Source organism: Rutidosis leptorrhynchoides, chromosome 4, assembly GCF_046630445.1.
Source record: "Rutidosis leptorrhynchoides isolate AG116_Rl617_1_P2 chromosome 4, CSIRO_AGI_Rlap_v1, whole genome shotgun sequence".
In the NCBI taxonomy this organism is placed as follows: domain Eukaryota; kingdom Viridiplantae; phylum Streptophyta; class Magnoliopsida; order Asterales; family Asteraceae; genus Rutidosis; species Rutidosis leptorrhynchoides.
The window spans coordinates 101,046,695-101,070,158 of NC_092336.1; positions in this window are offsets into that span (position 1 = coordinate 101,046,695).

The following is a 23,464-nucleotide window of genomic DNA, read 5'->3' on the forward strand; positions in this document are numbered from 1 at the left end:
CCTCGTTTACCAAATCGAACAACGCCTTTCCAAGGTGCAACTTTAAGCATGACCATCTCTCCAATTTCAAATTCTATATCTTTTCTTTTAATGTCTGCGTAGCTCTTTTGTCGACTTTGGGCGGTTTTCAATCGTTGTTGAATTTGGATGATCTTCTCGGTAGTTTCTTGTATAATCTCCGGACCCGTAATCTGTCTATCCCCCACTTCACTCCAACAAATCAGAGACCTGCACTTTCTACCATAAAGTGCTTCAAACGGCGCCATCTCAATGCTTGAATGGTAGCTGTTGTTGTAGGAAAATTCTGCTAACGGTAGATGTCGATCCCAACTGTTTCCGAAATCAATAACACATGCTCGTAGCATGTCTTAAAACGTTTGTATCGTCCTTTCGCTCTGCCCATCAGTTTGTGGATGATAGGCAGTACTCATGTCTAGACGAGTTCCTAATGCTTGCTGTAATGTCTGCCAGAATCTTGAAATAAATCTGTCATCCCTATCAGAGATAATGGAGATTGGTATTCCATGTCTGGAGACGACTTCCTTCAAATACAGTCGTGCTAACTTCTCCATCTTGTCATCTTCTCTTATTGACAGGAAGTGTGCTGATTTGGTGAGACGATCAACTATTACCCAAATAGTATCAAAACCACTTGCAGTCCTTAGCAATTTAGTGATGAAATCCATGGTAATGTTTTCCCATTTCCATTCCGGGATTTCGGGTTGTTGAAGTAGACCTGATGGTTTCTGATGCTCAGCTTTGACCTTAGAACACGTCAAACATTCTCCTACGTATTTAGCAACATCGGCTTTCATACCCGGCCACCAAAAATGTTTCTTGAGATCCTTGTACATCTTCCCTGTCCCAGGATGTATTGAGTATCTAGTTTTATGAGCTTCTCTAAGTACCATTTCTCTCATATCTCCAAATTTTGGTACCCAAATCCTTTCAGCCCTATACCGGGTTCCGTCTTCCCGAATATTAAGATGCTTCTCCGATCCTTTGGGTATTTCATCCTTTAAATTTCCCTCTTTTAAAACTCCTTGTTGCGCCTCCTTTATTTGAGTAGTAAGGTTATTATGAATCATTATATTCATAGATTTTACTCGAATGGGTTCTCTGTCCTTCCTGCTCAAGGCATCGGCTACCACATTTTCCTTCCCCGGGTGGTAACGAATCTCAAAGTCGTAATCATTCAATAATTCAATCCACCTACGCTGCCTCATATTCAGTTGTTTCTGATTAAATATGTGTTGAAGACTTTTGTGGTCGGTATATATAATACTTTTGACCCCATATAAGTAGTGCCTCCAAGTCTTTAATGCAAAAACAACCGCGCCTAATTCCAAATCATGCGCCGTATAATTTTGTTCGTGAATCTTCAATTGTCTAGACGCATAAGCAATCATCTTCGTTCGTTTCATTAATACACAATCGAGACCTTGCTTTGATGCGTCACAATAAATCACAAAATCATCATTCCCTTCAGGCAATGACAATATAGGTGCCGTAGTTAGCTTTTTCTTCAATAACTGAAACGCTTTCTCTTGTTCATCATTCCATTCAAATTTATTCCCTTTATGCGTTAATGCAGTTAAGAGTTTTGCTATTCTGGAAAAGTCTTGGATGAACCTTCTGTAGTAACCAGCTAGTCCTAAAAACTGGCGTATGTGTTTCGGAGTTTTCGGGGTTTTCCACTTTTCAGCAGTTTCTATCTTTGCCGGATCCACCTTAATACCTTCTTTGTTCACTATGTGACCGAGGAATTGAACTTCTTCCAACCAAAATGCACACTTTGAAAACTTAGCGTACAATTCTTCCTTCCTCAATACTTCTAACACCTTTCTCAAATCTTCACCGTGTTATTGGTCATTCTTTGAGTAAATAAGTATGTCATCAATGAAAACAATGACAAACTTGTCAAGGTATGGTCCACACACTCGGTTCATAAGGTCCATGAACACAGCTGGTGCATTAGTTAAACCAAACGGCATGACCATAAACTCGTAATGACCGTAACGTGTTCTGAAAGCAGTCTTTGGAATATCATCTTCTTTCACCCGCATTTGATGATACCCGGAACGTAAGTCAATCTTTGAATAAACAGACGAGCCTTGTAGTTGATCAAATAAGTCGTCGATTCTCGGTAGTGGGTAGCGGTTCTTGATGGTAACTTTGTTCAACTCTCGGTAGTCGATACACAACCTGAATGTACCATCTTTCTTCTTGACAAACAAAACAGGAGCTCCCCACGGTGATGTGCTTGGTCGAATGAAACCACGCTCTAAAAGTTCTTGTAATTAGCTTTGCAGTTCTTTCATCTCGCTGGGTGCGAGTCTGTAAGGAGCACGAGCTATTGGTGCAGCTCCTGGTACAAGATCTATTTGAAATTCAACGGATCGATGTGGGGGTAATCCCGGTAATTCTTTCGGAAATACATCGGGAAATTCTTTTGCAATGGGAACATCATTGATGCTCTTTTCTTCAGTTTGTACTTTCTCGACGTGTGCTAGAACAGCATATCAACCTTTTCTTATTAGTTTTTGTGCCTTCAAATTACTAATAAGATGTAGCTTCGTGTTGCCCTTTTCTCCGTACACCATTAAGGGTTTTCCTTTTTCTCGTATAATGCGAATTGCATTTTTGTAACAAACGATCTCTACTTTCACTTCTTTCAACCAGTCCATACCGATTATCACATCAAAACTCCCTAACTCTACTGGTATCAAATCAATCTTAAATGTTTCGCTAACCAGTTTAATTTCTCGATTCCGACATATATTATCTGCTGAAATTAATTTACCATTTGCTAATTCGAGTAAAAATTTACTATCCAAAGGCGTCAATGGACAACTTAATTTAGCACAAAAATCTCTACTCATATAACTTCTATCCGCACCCGAATCAAATAAAACGTAAGCAGATTTATTGTCAATACGAAACGTACCCGTAACAAGCTCCGGGTCTTCCTGTGCCTCTGCCGCATTAATATTGAAAACTCTTCCGCGGCCTTGTCCATTCGTGTTCTCCTGGTTCGGGCAATTTTTAATAATGTGGCCCAGTTTTCCATATTTATAACAAAATACATTGGCATAACTTGCTCCGACACTACTTGTTCCGCCATTACTCGTTCCGACACCATTTGTTCCTTTCGTTCTATTAACCCCTGGTCCGTAGACCTCACACTTCGCCGCGCTATGACCATTTCTTTTACACTTGTTGCAAAATTTGGTGCAGAACCCCGAGTGATACTTTTCACACCTTTGGCATAGCTGCTTCTGATTGTTGTTGTTGTTGCGGTTATTATTGTTGTTGGGATGATTGTTGTAGTTGCTGTTGTTGTTGTTGTTCTTGTTATTGTTGGGCCGTTTATTGTAGTTGCGATTGATGTTGCGATTGTTGGGATAATTGTTGCGATTATTGTTGTAATTGCTGTTGTTATTGTATTGGTGATTCTTATCACCGTTTTCCTCCCACTTTCTTTTGACTTGCTTCACATTGGCCTCTTCAGCAGTCTGTTCTTTAATTCTTTCTTCAATCTGGTTCACTAGTTTGTGAGCCATTCTACATGCCTGTTGTATGGAGGCGGGCTCGTTTGAACTTATATCTTCTTGGATTCTTTCCGGTAATCCTTTCACAAACGCGTCGATCTTCTCTTCCTCATCTTCGAATGCTCCCGGACACAATAGGCACAATTCTGTGAATCGTCTTTTGTACGTGGTAATATCAAATCCTTGGGTTCGTAACCCTCTAAGTTCTGTCTTGAGCTTATTAACCTCAGTTCTGGGACGGTACTTCTCGTTCATCAAGTGCTTGAATGCTGACCACAGTAGTGCGTACGCATCGTCTTATCCCACTTCCTCTAGATAGGTATTCCACCATGTTAACGTAGAACCTGTGAAGGTATGCGTAGCGTACTTCACTTTGTCCTCTTCAGTACACTTACTTATGGCAAACACCGATTCGACCTTCTCGGTCCACCGTTTCAATCCGATCGGTCCTTCGGTTCCATCAAATTCCAAAGGTTTACAGGCAGTGAATTCTTTGTAGGTGCATCCTACACGATTTCATGTACTGCTAGATCCAAGGTTATTGTTGGTATGTAGCGCAGCCTGTACTGCGGCTATGTTTGAAGCTAGAAAAGTACGGAATTCCTCTTCATTCATATTCACGGTGTGTCGAGTAGTCGGTGTCATTTCCTTTAAAATAGTCAAATGGAACAAGTTAATCATACAGAATATTAAGAGTAGTTAATAGTATTTCGTAGCATAATATGAACTCATTTATAAAAGCTTTTTCTTCATATTAGCGTTTTATAAGTTTAAATTCGGGTAGTACCTACCCGTTAAGTTCATACTTAGTAGCTAATATACAATTCAACTACCACAATTCTATATGAAAAACTGATTATAATAATATTTCACGTTCAAACTTTTATACAATATTTTACAAATTACAATACCGCTTATTTTACATACAGCATGAAATATAGCACACAATAAATTTGATACAAGATGGTTGTGAAGATAATTCTAGCTAGTACACAAGTCGTTCAGCAAAGGCAATAAAGACACGTAATTCATACGTCCAGAAACAAGTCATGCATTCTGGTTTTACTAGGATTACTTCCCATCCTTGGTCTTGTGGAACATAACCGTTATGGCCGTTGATAAGACAGCGTGTTGTAACGTCGTCAAAGGGACGAGGGTTACGTAATGTCCAACAATCCCGTAACAATCTAAAAACCTCATTTCTTACCCCAATTACCGACTCCGTCACTTGTGGGAACGTTTTTTTTAATAGTTATAGCCCGATGTTCTTGTTCTCACTTTGGTGAGAAGCGAACATTACTAATCTGTAAGCATAACATGCTTCTTTATGTTGCATGTTAGCCGCTTTTTCTAAATCACGAAGTCCAATATTCGGATATATTGAGTCAAAATAATTTCTTAACCCATTGCGTAAAATAGCATTTGGGTTCCCCGCAATATATGCGTCAAAGTAAACACATCATAACTTATGGATTTCCCAATGTGATATCCCCCATCTTTTGAACGAAAGCCTTTTATAAACCAAGGCATTCTTGGAACGTTCTTCGAATGTCTTACAAACTGATCTCGTCTTAAATAGTTGTGCCGAAGAATTCTGACCGACTCTAGACAAGATTTCATCAATCATGTCTCCGGGTAGGTCTCTTAAAATATTGGGTTGTCTATCCATTTTGTGTTTTTATACTGTAAAATAGACAAGAGTTAGATTCATAAAAAAAATACTTATTAATACAAGCAATTTTTACATATATCATAAAGCATAAGCACACTATATTACATATATTACACCACACGAATACAACTATCTTATTCCGACTCGCTTGTTTCTTCTTCTTCGGTTTTGGTTCGTTTTGCCAAGTTTCTAGGGATATATGATGTTCCCCTAATACGAGCCGTTGTTTTCCACATTGGTTTAGAAAAACCTGGTGGTTTAGAGGTTCCCGGGTCATTGTTACAACTTAAGGACTTCGGGGGTTGACGATACATATAAAGTTCATCGGGGTTGGAATTAGATTTCTCTATTTTTATGCCATTTCCCTTATTATTTTCTTTTGCCTTTTTAAATTCAGTTGGGGTAATTTCTATAACATCATCGGAATTCTCGTCGGAATCCGATTCATCGGAGAATTGGTAATCCTCCCAATATTTTGCTTCCTTGGCGGAAACACCATTGACCATAATTAACCTTGGTCGGTTGGTTGAGGATTTTCTTTTACTTAACCGTTTTATTATTTCCCCCACCGGTTCTATTTCTTCATCCGGTTTCGATTCTTCTTTCGGTTCCGATTCTTCTTCCGGTTCCGACTCTTCTTCCGGTTCCTCTTCGGGAACTTGTGAATCAGTCCATGAATCATTCCAATTTACATTTGACTCTTCATTATTATTAGGTGAGTCAATGGAACTTGTTCTAGAGGTAGACATCTATCACATAATATCAAACGCGTTAAGAGATTAATATATCACATAATATTCACATGTTAAAAATATATAGTTTCCAACAAAATTTGTTAAGCAATCATTTTTCAAGTAAACACGGTCGAAGTCCAGACTCACTAATGCATCCTAACAAACTCGATAAGACACACTAATGCAAATTTTCTGGTTCTCTAAGACCAACGCTCGGATACCAACTGAAATGTCCCGTTCTTATTGATTAAAAACGTTCCATATTAATTGATTTCGTTGCGAGGTTTTGACCTCTATATGAGACGTTTTTCAAAGACTGCATTCATTTTAAAATAAACCATAACCTTTATTTCATCAATAAAGGTTTAAAAAGCTTTACGTAGATTATCAAATAATGATAATCTAAAATATCTTGTTTACACACGACCATTAAATAATGGTTTACAATACAAATATGTTACAACAAAATAAGTTTCTTGAATGCAGTTTTTACACAATATCATACAAGTATGGACTCCAAATCTCGTCCTTATTTAAGTATGCGACAGCGGAAGCTCTTAATAATCACCTGAGAATAAACATGCTTAAAACGTCAACAAAAATGTTGGTGAGTTATAGGTTTAACCTATATATATCAAATCATAATAATAGACCACAAGATTTCATATTTCAATACACATCCCATACATAGAGATAAAAATCATTCATATGGTGAACACCTAGTAACCGACATTAACAAGATGCATATATAAGAATATCCCCATCATTCCGGGACACCCTTCGGATATGATATAAATTTCGAAGTACTAAAGCATCCGGTACTTTGGATGGGGTTTGTTAGGCCCAATAGATCTATCTTTAGGATTCGCGTCAATTAGGTTGTCTGTTCCCTAATTCTTAGATTACCAGACTTAATAAAAAGGGGCATATTCGATTTCGAAAATTCAACCATAGAATGTAGTTTCACGTACTTGTGTCTATTTTGTAAATCATTTATAAAACCTGCATGTATTCTCATCCCAAAAATATTAGATTTTAAAAGTGGGACTATAACTCACATTCACAGATTTTTACTTCATCGGGAAGTAAGACTTGGCCACTGGTTGATTCACGAACCTATAACAATATATACATATATATCAAAGTATGTTCAAAATATATTTACAACACTTTTAATATATTTTGATGTTTTAAGCTTATTAAGTCAGCTGTCCTCGTTAGTAACCTACAACTAGTTGTCCACAGTTAGATGTACAGAAATAAATCGATAAATATTATCTTGAATCAATCCACGACCCAGTGTATATGTATCTCAGTATTGATCACAACTCAAACTATATATATTTTGGAATCAACCTCAACCCTGTATAGCTAACTCCAACATTCACATATAGAGTGTCTATGGTTGTTCCGAAATATATATAGATGTGTCGACATGATAGGTCGAAACATTGTATATGTGTCTATGGTATCTCAAGATTACATAATATACAATACAAGTTGATTAAGTTATGGTTGGAATAGATTTGTTACCAATTTTCACGTAGCTAAAATGAGAAAAATTATCCAATCTTGTTTTACCTATAACTTCTTCATTTTAAATCCGTTTTGAGTGAATCAAATTGCTATGGTTTCATATTGAACTCTATTTTTTGAATCTAAACAGAAAAAGTATAGGTTTATAGTCGGAAAAATAAGTTACAAGTCGTTTTTGTAAAGGTAGTCATTTCAGTCGAAAGAACGACGTCTAGATGACCATTTTAGAAAACATACTTCCACTTTGAGTTTAACCATAATTTTTGGATATAGTCTCATGTTCATAATAAAAATCATTTTCTCAGAATAACAACTTTTAAATCAAATTTTATCATAGTTTTTAATTAACTAACCCAAAACAGCCCGCGGTGTTACTACGACGGCGTAAATCCGGTTTTACGGTGTTTTTCGTGTTTCCAGGTTTTAAATCATTAAGTTAGCATATCATATAGATATAGAACATGTGTTTAGTTGATTTTAAAAGTCAAGTTAGAAGGATTAACTTTTGTTTGCGAACAAGTTTAGAATTAACTAAACTATGTTCTGGTGATTACAAGTTTAAACCTTCGAATAAGATAGCTTTATATGTATGAATTGAATGATGTTATGAACATCATTACTACCTTAAGTTCCTTGGATAAACCTACTGGAAAAGAGAAAAATGGATCTAGCTTCAACGGATCCTTGGATGGCTCGAAGTTCTTGAAGCAGAATCATGACACGAAAACAAGTTCAAGTAAGATCATCACTTGAAATAAGATTGTTATAGTTATAGAAATTGAACCAAAGTTTGAATATGATTATTACCTTGTATTAGAATGATAGCCTACTGTAAGAAACAAAGATTTCTTGAGGTTGGATGATCACCTTACAAGATTGGAAGTGAGCTAGCAGACTTGAAAGTATTTTTGATTTTATGTAACTAGAACTTGTAGAATATATGAAGAACACTTAGAACCTGAAGATAGAACTTGAGAGAGATCAATTAGATGAAGAAAATTGAAGAATGAAAGTGTTTGTAGGTGTTTTTGGTCGTTGGTGTATGGATTAGATATAAAGGATATGTAATTTTGTTTTCATGTAAATAAGTCATGAATGATTACTCATATTTTTGTAATTTTATGAGATATTTCATGCTAGTTGCCAAATGATGGTTCCCACATGTGTTAGGTGACTCAAATGGGCTGCTAAGAGCTGATCATTGGAGTGTATATACCAATAGTACATACATCTAAAAGCTGTGTATTGTACGAGTACGAATACGGGTGCATACGAGTAGAATTGTTGATGAAACTGAACGAGGATGTAATTGTAAGCATTTTTGTTAAGTAGAAGTATTTTGATAAGTGTATTGAAGTCTTTCAAAAGTGTATAAATACATATTAAAACACTACATGTATATACATTTTAACTGAGTCGTTAAGTCATCGTTAGTCGTTACATGTAAGTGTTGTTTTGAAACCTTTAGGTTAACGATCTTGTTAAATGTTGTTAACCCAATGTTTATAATATCAAATGAGATTTTAAATTATTATATTATCATGATATTATCATGTATGAATATCTCTTAATATGATATATATACATTAAATGTCTTTACAACGATAATCGTTACATATATGTCTCGTTTAAAAATCATTAAGTTAGTAGTCTTGTTTTTACATATGTAGTTCATTGTTAATATACTTAATGATATGTTTACTTATCATAGTATCATGTTAACTATATATATATCCATATATATGTCATCATATAGTTTTTACAAGTTTTAACGTTCGTGAATCACCGGTCAACTTGGGTGGTCAATTGTCTATATGAAACATATTTCAATTAATCAAGTCTTAACAAGTTTGATTGCTTAACATGTTACACTTTTGCACGGGCACGTCGTTTTGTTGTTAGTGGTGGCATGGCTTTCCTTGCTCATGTTGTTGATACTCGTAATGAGCCACCACCTATTCGTGAAATTCCGGTTGTTAGTGAATTCGAAGACGTTTTTCCGGACGAATTACCGGGTGTTCCGGCGAAAAGACAAGTTGAGTTTCGTATTGAGTTGGTTCCGGGAGCTACTCCCATTGCTAAAACTCCTTATCGTTTAGCACCAACGGAAATGCAAGAGTTGTTAAATCAAACCCAAGAGTTGCTCGAGAAGGGTTTTATTCGACCGAGTGCTTCTCCATGGGGCGCTCTGGTGTTATTTATGAAGAAGAAAGATGGTAGTATGCGTATGTGCATTGATTACCGTGAGTTAAATAAAGTGACGATCAAGAATCGTTATCCATTACCTAGGATTGACGATTTATTTGATCAACTTCAAGGTGCAACGTATTTCTATAAGATCGACCTACGGTCCGGCTATCACCAAATGCGGGTCCGTGAGGAAGACATAGAGAAAACGGCTTTTCGAACGCGTTACGGGCATTATGAGTTTGTAGTTATGCCCTTTGGTCTTACGAATGCACCGGCGGCATTCATGGATCTTATGAACCGAGTGTGCCAACCTATGTTGGACAAGTCGGTAATAGTGTTCATCGACGACATACTAGTCTACTCGAAAAGTATGAACGAACATGAACGTCATTTGCGTGAAGTTTTGAAGACGTTAAGAAAGGAGAAGTTGTATGTAAAGTTCTCCAAATGTGAGTTTTGGCTAAGGGAAGTTCAATTCCTTGGTCATATTGTGAATGAAAGCGGTATCCAAGTAGATCCGGGGAAGATCGAGACGGTGAAGGATTGGAAGCAACCGACTACGCCTAAGGAAATCCAAAGTTTTCTCGGATTGGCCGGTTATTATCGTCGGTTTATCCAAGACTTTTCCAAGATTGCTTCTCCATTAACGAAGTTGACGAGAAAGAATGCTAAGTTTAATTGGGAGAACGAACAAGAAATTGCTTTTCAATTGTTAAAAGAGAAGTTGTGTCAAGCTTCGGTGTTAGTATTACCGGAAGGTGTCGAAGATATGACGGTTTGTTATGATGCTTCGCTAAATGGGCTCGGGTGTGTTCTAATGCAAAGAGGTAAAGTCATTGCTTATGCCTCTCGACAATTAAAGGAACACGAAACAAGATATCCGACTCATGATCTTGAGTTGGCGGCGGTAGTGCATGCGTTGAAAATTTGGCGCCATTACTTGTATGGTGTCAAGTGTACGATTTATTCGGATCATAAGAGTTTGAAACATCTCTTTAATCAACGAAATTTGAATTATCGCCAACGTAGGTGGATGGATGTGGTGGAAGACTATGATTGTGAAATACTTTATCATCCGGGTAAGGCGAATGTGGTCGCAGATGCGTTGAGTCGAAAGAGTCAACATCCGGCGATAAAAGTGGGGTCGTTACGTTTGATTATTTCCAACGATTTTCTTGAGAAGCTTGGCGAGATTCAAATAGAGGCTTACGTTCACAATAAGCATGTGGAACGAATCGTGGGCCAATCGGAGTTCATTACTATAGGCCCGCGTGGTTTGTTGTCTTTTCAAGGAAGGGTGTGGGTGCCTAAGATGGGTGATTACCGACGGGTGCTACTTGATGAAGCACATAAGTCAAAATATTCCATTCATCCGGGCGCGACAAAAATGTATCATAACTTGAAGAAAGATTATTGGTGGCCGGGCATGAAACGTGATGTTGTGAAGTATGTTGAGCAATGTGTAACGTGTTTACAAGTAAAAGCCGAACACCAAAAGCCGTATGGTAAGTTGCAACCGTTAGAAATCCCGAAATGGAAATGGGAGCACATTACCATGGATTTCATTACAAAGTTACCTAAAACGGCGAGAACCCAATTCGATTCGATTTGGGTTATAGTTGACCGATTGACAAAAAGCGCTTTGTTTCTTCCCATTAAAGAAGCGATATCGTCGGAGACCTTGGCTAAGTTGTTTATCAAGGAAGTGGTCTCGCGACATGGGGTTCCTATATCTATTATTTCGGATCGAGATACCCGTTTTACATCTCGGTTTTGGGAAAAGTTTCATGAAGATATGGGTACGCAATTGAAATTGAGCACGGCGTATCATCCTCAAACGGACGGTCAAACCGAACGTACGAATCAAACTTTGGAAGATATGTTACGGGCGTGCATTATTGATTTCGGTGGTAGTTGGGATGAGCATTTGCCTTTGGTGGAATTCTCGTACAATAATAGTTATCACACTAGTATCGGGATGCCACCTTATGAGATGCTATATGGGCGGAGGTGTCGAACTCCCATTTGTTGGGGAGAAGTGGGTCAAAGAGAAATCGGGAGTACCGATTTGGTTTTAGAGACGAATAACAAGATTGATATTATTCAGGAACATTTGAGAAAGGCTCAAGATAGACAAAAGTCGTATGCCGACAAACGTAGATGAACGATCGAATTTCAAGAAGGCGATATGGTGATGCTTAAGGTTTCGCCATGGAAGGGTATTATTCGATTTCGAAAATGGGGAAAGTTAGCTCCTCGGTTTATTGGTCCCTTTAAAGTTTTAGCTCGTGTTGGTGAAGTCGTGTATCTTTTGGAATTACCCGAAGAACTTGCGGGGATCCATAATACCTTTCATGTTTCCCATCTCCGTAAGTGTCTTGCGGATGATTCATCTTGGGTGTCGTTAGACGAGATTGAGCTAAATAACAAGTTGGAGTATGTTGAGGAGCCAGTTGCTATACTCGATGAAAAGGTTAAGAAATTGAGAAATAAAGAGGTGAGGACTTTTAAAGTCCAATGGCGTCGAAGTATAGGTTCCGAGTTTACTTGGGAGCCCGAAGAGTTCGTGTTGGTATATCTTCCCTCTTGTCATGCGGCTTGGATTGCGAGGACGCAATCTGAATAAGTGGGGGAGAGTTGTAAGACCCTAATCAGTTTGTACAGCAGTGTAAATATGTTACATAGAGTGTGGGTGATGTTGTGCAGTTAAACAGAAGTCACTGAGTGAGCTGGGCCTAGTGCGCGCCGCGCACACTAAAGGGAGCGCGCCGCGCACCCTTACTGTAGTCGGGTTCCAGCTTTTTAAATCAGATATTTTGATGGGCATTTTTGTAAATTCACTTATGGACGGGTTAAAGACAGATAGGTCAGTTTGTGGAGCACCATTACTCCATTATCAACAACCTTATCACTTTAACTTTAATTCTAGAGAGAGATTGTGATTTTTGAGAGAGAAAGCTTAAATCCAAGAGGAAGGAGCTTGTTTTGGGTTAAAGTTCAAGCATTAAAGTCGTTCATCTTATCTCTAGCTTCGTTGTGGTAGTTGTGGTATGTTCTAATTTTATTTTCCTTACTTTAATTTAGTGTAAGGGTTAGGGTTTGAGTAAATGATGAACACAAAACCCATTATTGGTGATTTTGGGTGTTCTTGGGTAAAATTGAGTCTTGAATACTAATTGGTGACTAGTCTAGGGTTTCAAAGTATTAAATGATGTTTATGAACCCTAATTGGTGAGTTAATTGCTAACACACCTAGTTATTTAGTAAATGGGTGTTGGTTAGTTAGTGGATGACCCGAAATGGGTGTGTTGTCTTAAAATGGTTATTTGGGTAATAAATTGACCTAGTTTGGAAAGATGGGTATGAATTACCCTAATTATGTATTAGTTGGTGTTGTTGAAACTTAATCACTAGCTTTTAAGTGATTAGTGGTGGTCTTGACTTTAATTGGGCGGTTTTGGTATAAATGGGATATTTAATACATTAAGTCATTAAATGCTCATGTGTAAGTGTTAGTATTGAGTCCACTTAGCTTGTGTGTTGATCAAGTACTTATATTATATTAGATACTTTGCTTTGAAGCTTGTGGAGGTTGAAATCGTCATCTAATTGTTAAGGTGAGTGGAATAATTATATGCGTATGTATATAATGTATCTGTTTGTTGTAGCATGAAATGTGTAGTGTCGAGGTGCTAAGGCACCATGTTTCACGTGAAGAGTGTAGCATCGAGGTGTTAAGATGCCACTCGGGTGTAGCATCGAGGTGTTAAGATGCCACCTAGGAGTGTAGTGTCGAGGTGTTAAGACACCACTCCGTAAAATAATGAGTGTTGCATCGAGGTGTTAAGATGCCACTCGGGGTGATGTGCCGAGGTGTTAAGGTGCCACCCTAGGGGTTAGTGGTGCGAGGTGTTAAGTGCCCTAACGGATGTTGTGAACACCGATGGCGTTTTCGCGAGCGCCGTTCCCTTGTACTATTGGTTAACCATGGTTACTTGTGTTGTAAGTATATTATATCATTTCGAGTTATATTATTATGCGGTTGTTGCTAGCTTGTGGTATTGGAGATTATAGCTTGTTAATGTGACGATAAGCTAATTGTGTTGCTAGCATGTTTGCGGTTTGTGTAAGTGTATGCAAGTAGGTATAATTATATATGTATTCGTATAATTATTGCATTCACTAAGCTTTGTTTACCCTCTCATTGTTTACCATTTTATAGGTTCAGTTTTGGACAAGGGTAAGGGCATCGTAGTGGACTAGAGATCCCGCTTGATGCTAGGGGACGCTTTTGGCTTTAGTAGCTCTTGGAGTTTGACCGGTAGTTGGGTAGTTTAATCCTAAACGCCATGCTCATTGTGTAGTTTGGAACTTAAACTTTTTGGTGGTCGAAACTCTAAACTTGTATTAAACTTGTATTTTGGGTCGTGTGGGCCCCGCTTGTAAAACATCATTTTTATGTTTGATTCGTGTTAGTTTTACATATATAAGTTTGTTGTGAAAAGCGTTCGGTCTAAAAATGTCAGGAAGTGGTCCATCTTTTTGTGTGTTAAAAACAGTTCGGACAGAAGCTGGAGTGCTCTGTGCGCGCCGCGCACTACAGGGGATGCGCGCCGCGCACTCCCCTGTCCAGCAGTTTTTAATTTTTTTTTTTGGGACTGTTTATGGCCGGTTATCGGGTTGGGTTGTTACATGCACATGAGCAATTGGATGTTCAACAACAATCCCTGTAGATATATAATGATCATTAAATGTTTGAGATGTTAACTCACCGGCATTATCAAGTCTCATCCTTTTAATGGTGTAATCAGAATAATGTGTTCTCAATTTAATAATTTGTGCAAGAAACTTTGCAAATGCCATATTACGGCTTGATAACACACAAATATCAGACCATCCGCTAGATGCGTCTATTAGAACCATGAAATATCAAAATGGTCCACATGATGGATGAATTGGTCCATATATATGTGATTTTTCATTAATCACCATATGTGCTTTTCATTAATCACCATATGTACTTTTCATCATATATCCTTTACACCATATGCGCTTTTAATCATATGCGCTGCGCTTTTCATCATATGCGCTTTTTATCATATGCGCTTTTAATCATATGCGCTGCGCTTTTCATTATATGCGATTTTCATCATGTGCGCTTTTAATCATATGCGCTGCGCTTTTCATTGTATGCGCTTTTCATCATGTGCCCTTTTAATCATATGCGCTGCGCTTTTCATCATATGCACTTTTTATCATATGTGTTTTTCATTATCATCATATGTGATTTTCATTAATCATCATATGTGCTTTCCATCATATGTGCATTTCATCATATGTGCTTTTCATTAATCATGTAATGTAAATCAGGACTAAGTCTTGGTAGTTTTTTTTTTTTTTTTTTTTTTCAATAACATGATTCCTTGTCGGTGATGCTTAGATATTTTTCATTTTCTGTAATCATATCCATTATGATATATATAAGAGAAACTTAATAAATTTCTCTTTGATTTTGGGAGAAAAACAAGACATAATTTATCAGAAAATTCGTACCATTTGGTAACATGAATTTTGCCTTTCTCATTCCTTTTATCAAGTTTGCAGGACCTGATATAGTATTTATAGTTCCTTTATTTGATTTCAAATCAATGAAATATTTATTAGATTTGAGTATAGTTTGTGTGGTACCACTATTTGCAATATACAGGTCTCCATCGGAAAAAAAAAAATTTAACAAATGATACAAGGAAACCCATAATGTTCAAAAACTAATTAAGGGGCATTGTTACCTGCATAGCCACATGAAACTTTATAGGGTCAAATGACCTAATTCAAATATTACCAATTTTTCAATTTATCTTTAAACTTTGAGTGTAAATATTTATAAAAACACAATTGACCCATTCTTTTCTTTAAAAGATTTACGTAGTATTTATATTTATATTTTTATGAAAATGAGAGACAAATTACTTCAAAAAATTGAAGTCCATTAACCTGTCCATTAACCTGTAATTTAATTTGTTAAATATTATTATTAAGACTAGTTTGTTTTGAAAAATATGTTATCCACAAAGTCAAAAAGTAGATAACAAATTATTACATATCACTATTTCACTTTATTAATACTCCAAAACTAGTTCACATACATATAGAGACAAAGTTTAGTGCATCTGCACTTTCACCACTCAACAATTATTTATGTTAAATAAGTTAGGTTGATGTCTGGTTGCTATATTAAAATCAAGAAAGCAAATCACAACGGATTATTATCATCACATCTATTTCGCTAGTCCCTCTCGGTTTATCATCAAAATAGAAAACCATTAGCAACTGCATCTTAAACTTGTTGTTTCTAATCATATGTAGAAGTCAAATTTTTCTTTGGTCCCTCAAATAAAAATGTTCCCCACTCAGTGGCGGAACTTGAAATTTATGACTAGGAGGGCGAATACTAATTTTTTTTTTTTTTTGAGTAGTTCTTAGCATAAATAAGCATCGTCATAGTCATATAAATTCGATAATATTATATATTAAAAAAATGATGATAAAAAAAATCTATAAACAAAAGACTATAAGAGGCAAAATATATGCAGGCAACGATACAAATTGATTTACATGAAGGTTCATATGCCTATATACAATATTTTTAGGGTTATTCATTTATTTATATTGGGTTTCCTTTCACTTAATAGCAACTAGGCGAGTGTTCTTCCACTTGACAATAGTAGGCGGCAATACTTGTTTTACTTTTTGGAAACCACTTTTTTTTGCTTTTGTGTTTTGAAGTAGAGAAAGAATTAAAGAAAGGGAAATTTATAAAGTGGTAGAAAGAAAGGACGGTTTAGACCTCACTAATATAAAAAAAAATGTCAGCCAAAAAATTGTATTACCTTCCCACTTGCATAACCTCTTATAATGCTTTTGTATTATATTCCTATATAACCATGTTTTCAAACTCTAACCAGTGTATATATTACTACTCATTTCATCGACTTCCTTATTTATTATCATCATCACCAGACGTCCCACCATGTGAAGAAATAAAAAGTGTAAGATGTTTAAAGCTACAAAGAATACCCAGCGAGAGGTACAAGCAACAGAGCATGGCATACAAGCAACAGAGCATGGCATACAAGTCTACAAAGCATGAGCATAGTGTCGGCAGACCAAGTTGAAGTGCCAAATTAACTTTCTGATGAGTATGATTTTTTTTATATGTTACAAAGTTTGTCAATGCTACAAGTTAATAAAAGTTAGATTACATAAATATAATTCAGGCGGTATAACCGATCATATATAACTTAAATAACATAAATATAAATGTTAGTGAAGTTAATAAAAGTTAGATTACATAAATATAATTCAGGCGGTATAACCGACCATATATAACTTAAATAACATAAATATAAATGTTAGTGAAGTTAATAAAAGTTAGATTACATAAATATAATTCAGGCGGTATAACCGACCATATATAACTTAAATAACATAAATATAAATGTTAGTGAAGTTAATAAAAGTTAGTAAACATAAATGATAGTTAGGCAACAGTGTCGACCATATATAATTTAGGTGGCAGAGCCAACCATATAATAAGAACAATATAAATGCACTAAGAACTTAATAAAAATTAGTAGTTAAAAATGTTAGTAGTCCAAAATTTGATATATTCGAGTCTGAAAATTATTAATAATTTCATACCTTGATTAGTGACTCGTGATCGTTTGAGATATCCTTTGATTACACTAAGCTCTTCGTGCTGATAACGTGTTATAATTCAGTAGGCTTATAACTACCTTTAGTGGCCTGTTTTCACAAATAATAATTTGTAGAAGAGAGAATATGAGAAGTATATTTATTATCAAATATGTGTGTATTAAGATGTATATGTGTGTTTTTGTAACTTACATTATGCACATATATATAGTACAAATTTTACTATCCATATTTGACTAATTACCATCCATATTTGACTACTAAATTTACAATAATTGTATTATTTTGTAATAATAATCATTATTATTCTATTAATAACAATATTTATATTTACTAAAAATAATATTATGATAATAATTCTTATTAATAATAATAATGAAATTTTATATTAACAATGATATTTCTATTAAAAATAGTAATTTTTGTAAAAATGATAGTTTTAATAACAAAAATTATGAAAACGATATTTTTATCTAAATCAATAACTTTCAATATTTTAATTTCATCATGTTATTCATACTCATTATTTCCTAATCGATTCGTTTAATAGTTTTTAATCGTCTGTTATATCGCGTTCATATTAATGATAATAATAGTAATCAAAAATTTAGATGTTACTAATATTAGTTTTTAATTATAATAGTACTAATGATAATAAATATTATGATAATATTAATGATAATACTAATTATAACTTTAACGATGATAACGATAGTAATAATAATAAAAATAACAATTTTTAATAATAAGACTTTTTGTAGATAATGATGATAATAATAATAATAATAATAATAATAATAATAATAATAATAATAATAATAATAATAATAATAATAATAATAATAATTAAATAAAAACTAGAACGATGATATTAACGACGATAATAATAATCATTTTTAATAATAATACAAAAATTCAATTGACTATAACTTCTAATCCGTTCATCGAAACCATTCGATATCTAAATGAAAAGTTCTTAATTTTTCGCTAGCTTTCCAACGACATGCATATCTTATACCTTATTTCGACTGCATATGTAACTAGCTCAGGATTCAACATAATCTATCTAATGGCAATATCAAAAATACAAGCATGCATAATCCTATATACTCGAGCACTAGTCAGGGATACACTTTTAATATGTAAAAATTAATTTACAAGTACTCACGTATCAATATTGAGATTCAATATTGTAGGAAAGGTACGTAGACACAACGGAGATGATAAACACTAAATTGACCTCCCGAGCATACCCATGAACCATACCTATCACCTCCATAGCTATAACCCATAATTTCCTTAGCCCTATCCTACTCATAAAACCCATGTTGCAATAGCTCGCGCGTACCCCTTGTCGTAATATTTTATGTATAATACTAATAATAATAATAATACTAATACTCCTAATAATATAATTAATAATAATAATAATAATAACAATAACAATAATAATAATAATAATAATATAAATTAAATATTACGGAGTACCTATGTTGAGATAGAGAGTTAAGAATGAATAACAAACAGCTCGAACTCGATTTATACACGATTGTTGCCCACCTACCCCCCTCCATGCGATCGCATGAGGGTGTAGAGAGTATATCATGCGTTCGCATGATTGAACTATGCATGTCACATTTGAACTTCCATAATTTTGCCGACACTTCACTTAAGTAATATTATATATAAATATATTATTTAATATTTATAATTAATTATATATTATATTATATTTACGGTCATGGTAAAAATATAATTTTTACAAAAATGACTCGTACGTTGTCACTCGACTCATGTACCACTTTCGGTTTTTCGAGCGCACTTTCGTACGTTTAGAAAACTAGCCTTTTACATTACGCGACGTGTACCTTTAATAATAATTTGATTTATTCATCAATAAATTACCTTATAAAAATGTATCTTATAAAATTTGAGCGTTGTGGTCATTTGCTTTTATAAATTAGTGACTCGTTGTTTACCAAGCTATATTATTCTAAATTGGGACGTTTTATGACTAAGTTAAAATATATATATATATTTTATTTAAAATTGTAAATTTGTACCTAATAAATATTTTTGAAATATTTTAACTAATGATATAATATTTGGCTTTTCAAAACCAAATAGATTTCAAAGTTCGTTTTAACTCGTTTTTAAATAATAGTAGTTATTTTAACAAATAATGTTTTTAATTTGAAAACTAAAGAGTTGCTTTATCGAGGGACACGAGTTAATCAAGTAAAGTATAGTTTTGAAATTTAAACGGAAATGATTTCTAACTTTTGACTAACTCTTGTAAATGACACTTTTATAAATCACTTTTACCAACAATTCCGGATACCGTTAAAAAGGAAAGGTTTTCTAAATCAAAGTGGATCTCTCAATAGGGACTCGTAATCATAATTCAATGTATCTGATAAATCAATCATTTGATATTATCTTCTAATTCCATAACTAATCATATTGAAACAAATACGTTCATATAAAGTATTATACGTTTAATATTTTGTTAACATTCTCAAACTGTTATATATACATATACCTATACATATTCATATCTAATTAAATAATAGTTCGTGAATCGTCGTAATTTGGTCGAGGTTAAATGAATGTATGAACACCGTTTAAAATTCTTGAGATTCAACTTACAAACTTTGCTTATCGTGTTGGGAATATATAAAGATTAAAGTTTAAATTTGGTCAGAAATTTCTGAGTTGTCACAGTACCTACCCGTTAAAGAAATTTTGTCTCGAAATTTGATTGGGATGGTCATGGCTGACAATAAGTATGTTTTCATAATGCATATAATCTGAAGATTAGGGTTTTATCATCAATGAGTAATATGGATAAAACCATTTGATTTTGTGAAGAGTACGAGTGAAGCTATTACCAAAAGAGTGAAATGAGTAGGTATAGATTCGTCATATCTTTTGACGTAGATTGGATTGATTTCCAAGTTCAAGAGATTTGGAGAAAATCTTCGTAATAGGATTTGATTAAGGAAATTAGGATCCGCTTTAAATGCGATCATCCATTTTGATTGCTCTGTCGGATATTTTACTATAAATCCACTCCCTTCGTTTCCTTACAACTCACACCTTCTCTTCTTTCTCCCTTAACTCATACTTTAAAGTATTTGTCAATATGCTCCATCCAATTCTGATTCTTGATACACTCCTTATCTTCATATCTGTCATTCTTCTTTTTCATCTGCCGCAGGAAGAATCTAGTTACTTCTACTATACACTTGGTTTTATAGTGTTTTTAGTTCTCCCGTGTCTTTATATTGCCATACGCATCGATATATATGGTTTATAATTTCTGGTTTGTCGTTGAGCTTTATATCTTCCCTTATATTTCAAAGTTTATGCTTCTGTCTTCTATAATCATTGTCATCCACAGTTAATGCTCTCTTTTATTTGCTGCGATTTATACCCCAATTTTTATTTCGGAGTTTTGTCCTTTCGTTTCTTCTTCTTACAATTAAGCACCGCTTGTAATGGTCCAGAATTCGCAGATATAAATTTCGGAATGAACATTGTTAATGTTCTATGAAGGAAATGGTAATGGCAAGATCTTGATTTGTTAAATTACCAGAATACCCTGGAAAAGACTGGAAAAGACCGAATCATCAAGAAATATTTTCTTGATATTTTAGAGATTAAATAGAAGACAAAATTACACGGGGGGTCCCTGTGGTATGTTCAAAATTACAACCGGGGTCCAAAAATTTTTTTTTGACTTGGGAGGTCACTGTGGTATGCATTTGTTTCATGGGGAGTCCATTTGCCTAACACTGCTATCTTTTTCTATTAACTATCAACATGTGCATAGCATGAGAGGGTATAAACGTCATTGTTCTTTCCCTTGTATCCTTTCACCGTATGATAAAGTTGGAAGATATATGCAACCAATGAAGCTCGCTAACAAGACAACTCAACACAGAAAAAGAACATGAAATTGTGTTCAGATCTATTTGGAGAAGTAAATCTCTATTCTCATCTAGCATATAATCAGAGCAACGTAATCCCAAGAGAATATCCAAAAAAAGAAATTTCAAAAGCTTTTAACTTTTTAGAATCTGAATAAAATACCAGATTTACATACTATGAGTTTGCTAATCGACAAAAGATTAATAAATTAAGGGTTAATTACCCATTTACAGTACCTTCTTTTTTCAATTTGTAGCATCCTTGTGTGTATATCTAATAATAGCCTAGAGGTAAAGATGTCAACTTTCTTCGTTCTAAAATTGCAAGATTACAAAACAAAGGAGAAGAGCGATAAGCATGAGGATTTATGCATCCTCAGACAACTCCAAACACATGTATTCAGCATCAAAAGCTTACTTAAATTGTTCAAAAATTGATGAAGTGGAAAGGAGAAAAATGATAAGCATGAAGATCTGATTTAAGATCCACAGCGTTTCAGTTTATGATTGGTAAACAAAAAATTCTTGAAATCGTATAACAAATACACGTTCAACATTAATTACATCTGAAACTCACATAATCAATCCAATTAAAATATTGACCAAGATGAACGTAACGTTGACCATCAGATATGCGATTATGTGAAGTTCTTCGATATGTTTTTAAGACTCAGGTTGCACAAACGAATTACCAGGAACTCGAATCCATGATCAATTTGATTTGAAAGGCTCTAGCTTAATCCGGTGACCTCAACCGAATGGTATTTTGGTACTGTAGCTCCAATCCCAGATCTGAGATGATTATGAATTTTCTGATTGAATTTAATGATCGAATATTGTTGGAATGATGTTAAGGATCACAAATTTGTATTGAAATGTGTTAAGGAACATCATATGATTATACAAAATTTATAGTTCAGATAGGAGAAATGGAAAGTTTGGTCATAGGAAAAGAAAAGAGAAAAGAAGATAAAAAGGAATGAAGGATAAAGGGGTAGAAGGAGGTATAAAGACCAAAGTACCCTCAGATGCTATGCACATGGTAAAAGTTAACAGAAAAAGATAGCAGTGTTAGGCAAATGGACTCCCCATGAAACAAATGCATACCACAGTGATCCCCCAAGTAAAAAAAAACTTTTTGGACCCCGATTGTAATTTTGAACATACCACAGGGACCCCTCGTGTAATTTTGTCTAAATAGAATATAAGAGTCGTGTAACATGGCACATGATGACGTTATGATTTGTGAATCATCACGCTCCATTTAGAAACTCAGCATGAATTACTGTAATATAATCACGTTGATCAAGTGTCATTATATTATACTAACTCATGCTTCAGTTCCCAACATTATTTCAAAAATATTCCTATTTTAAACTTGAAAGTTTCAGAATTTAGAAACTAAAATAGTTTCTTTTATGATGTAATATAGATAGCGCGATGAGATTAAAGATTTTAGATAAGAATAGTTATGGAAATATCTTCAGAAATATGGAGGATATTTATAATGAAAGATACGATGATATCTTGGAATTTCTAATATCAGAGGATGATGAAGGGTATTATTTGCAGGGGTTTAGAGTCAGGAGCAAGGTATTCGTTAATGACTTCAGCAGATACTGAATCATTTAGATTCTTTGAAGGCAGGTTCAGTCTTTGTGATTTGTCCACAGCCTCCTTCATGGTTTGCTCAATCCGTTTTTCAGTACCAAATCTTCTCTTTTTCTGAGGATTGCCAACACACTACTCTTTATCATCAAACTTTTTACTGTTAAGGTAGTTTATAGCTTTTTCTGCTTCATCAACATTTCGAGAACTAGTTCGCAGTTCAGGGTGTTTTTCAGAAACTTCACATTCAAAGTATGTAAGTCCAGAAGATAGACGTTATATGTACACATATAACTGTTGGCGTAGATATGCTGCGAGATTTTAAAATACTGATTGCTGATTCCCAGTAATTGGCATGAAAATTCTTGTTACAAGATGCGAATGAATAAATGATGGGGTTTCCATTGAATAGGTACAGTGATTTTTCAGAGAGGCTTAAAGATCAATGAAGTTGTTGGTAAGTTTACTGCTAATGTGGTAAAACATAAACGGTTCTCCGGTAATGATGGTGAAAGGGCAACGTGT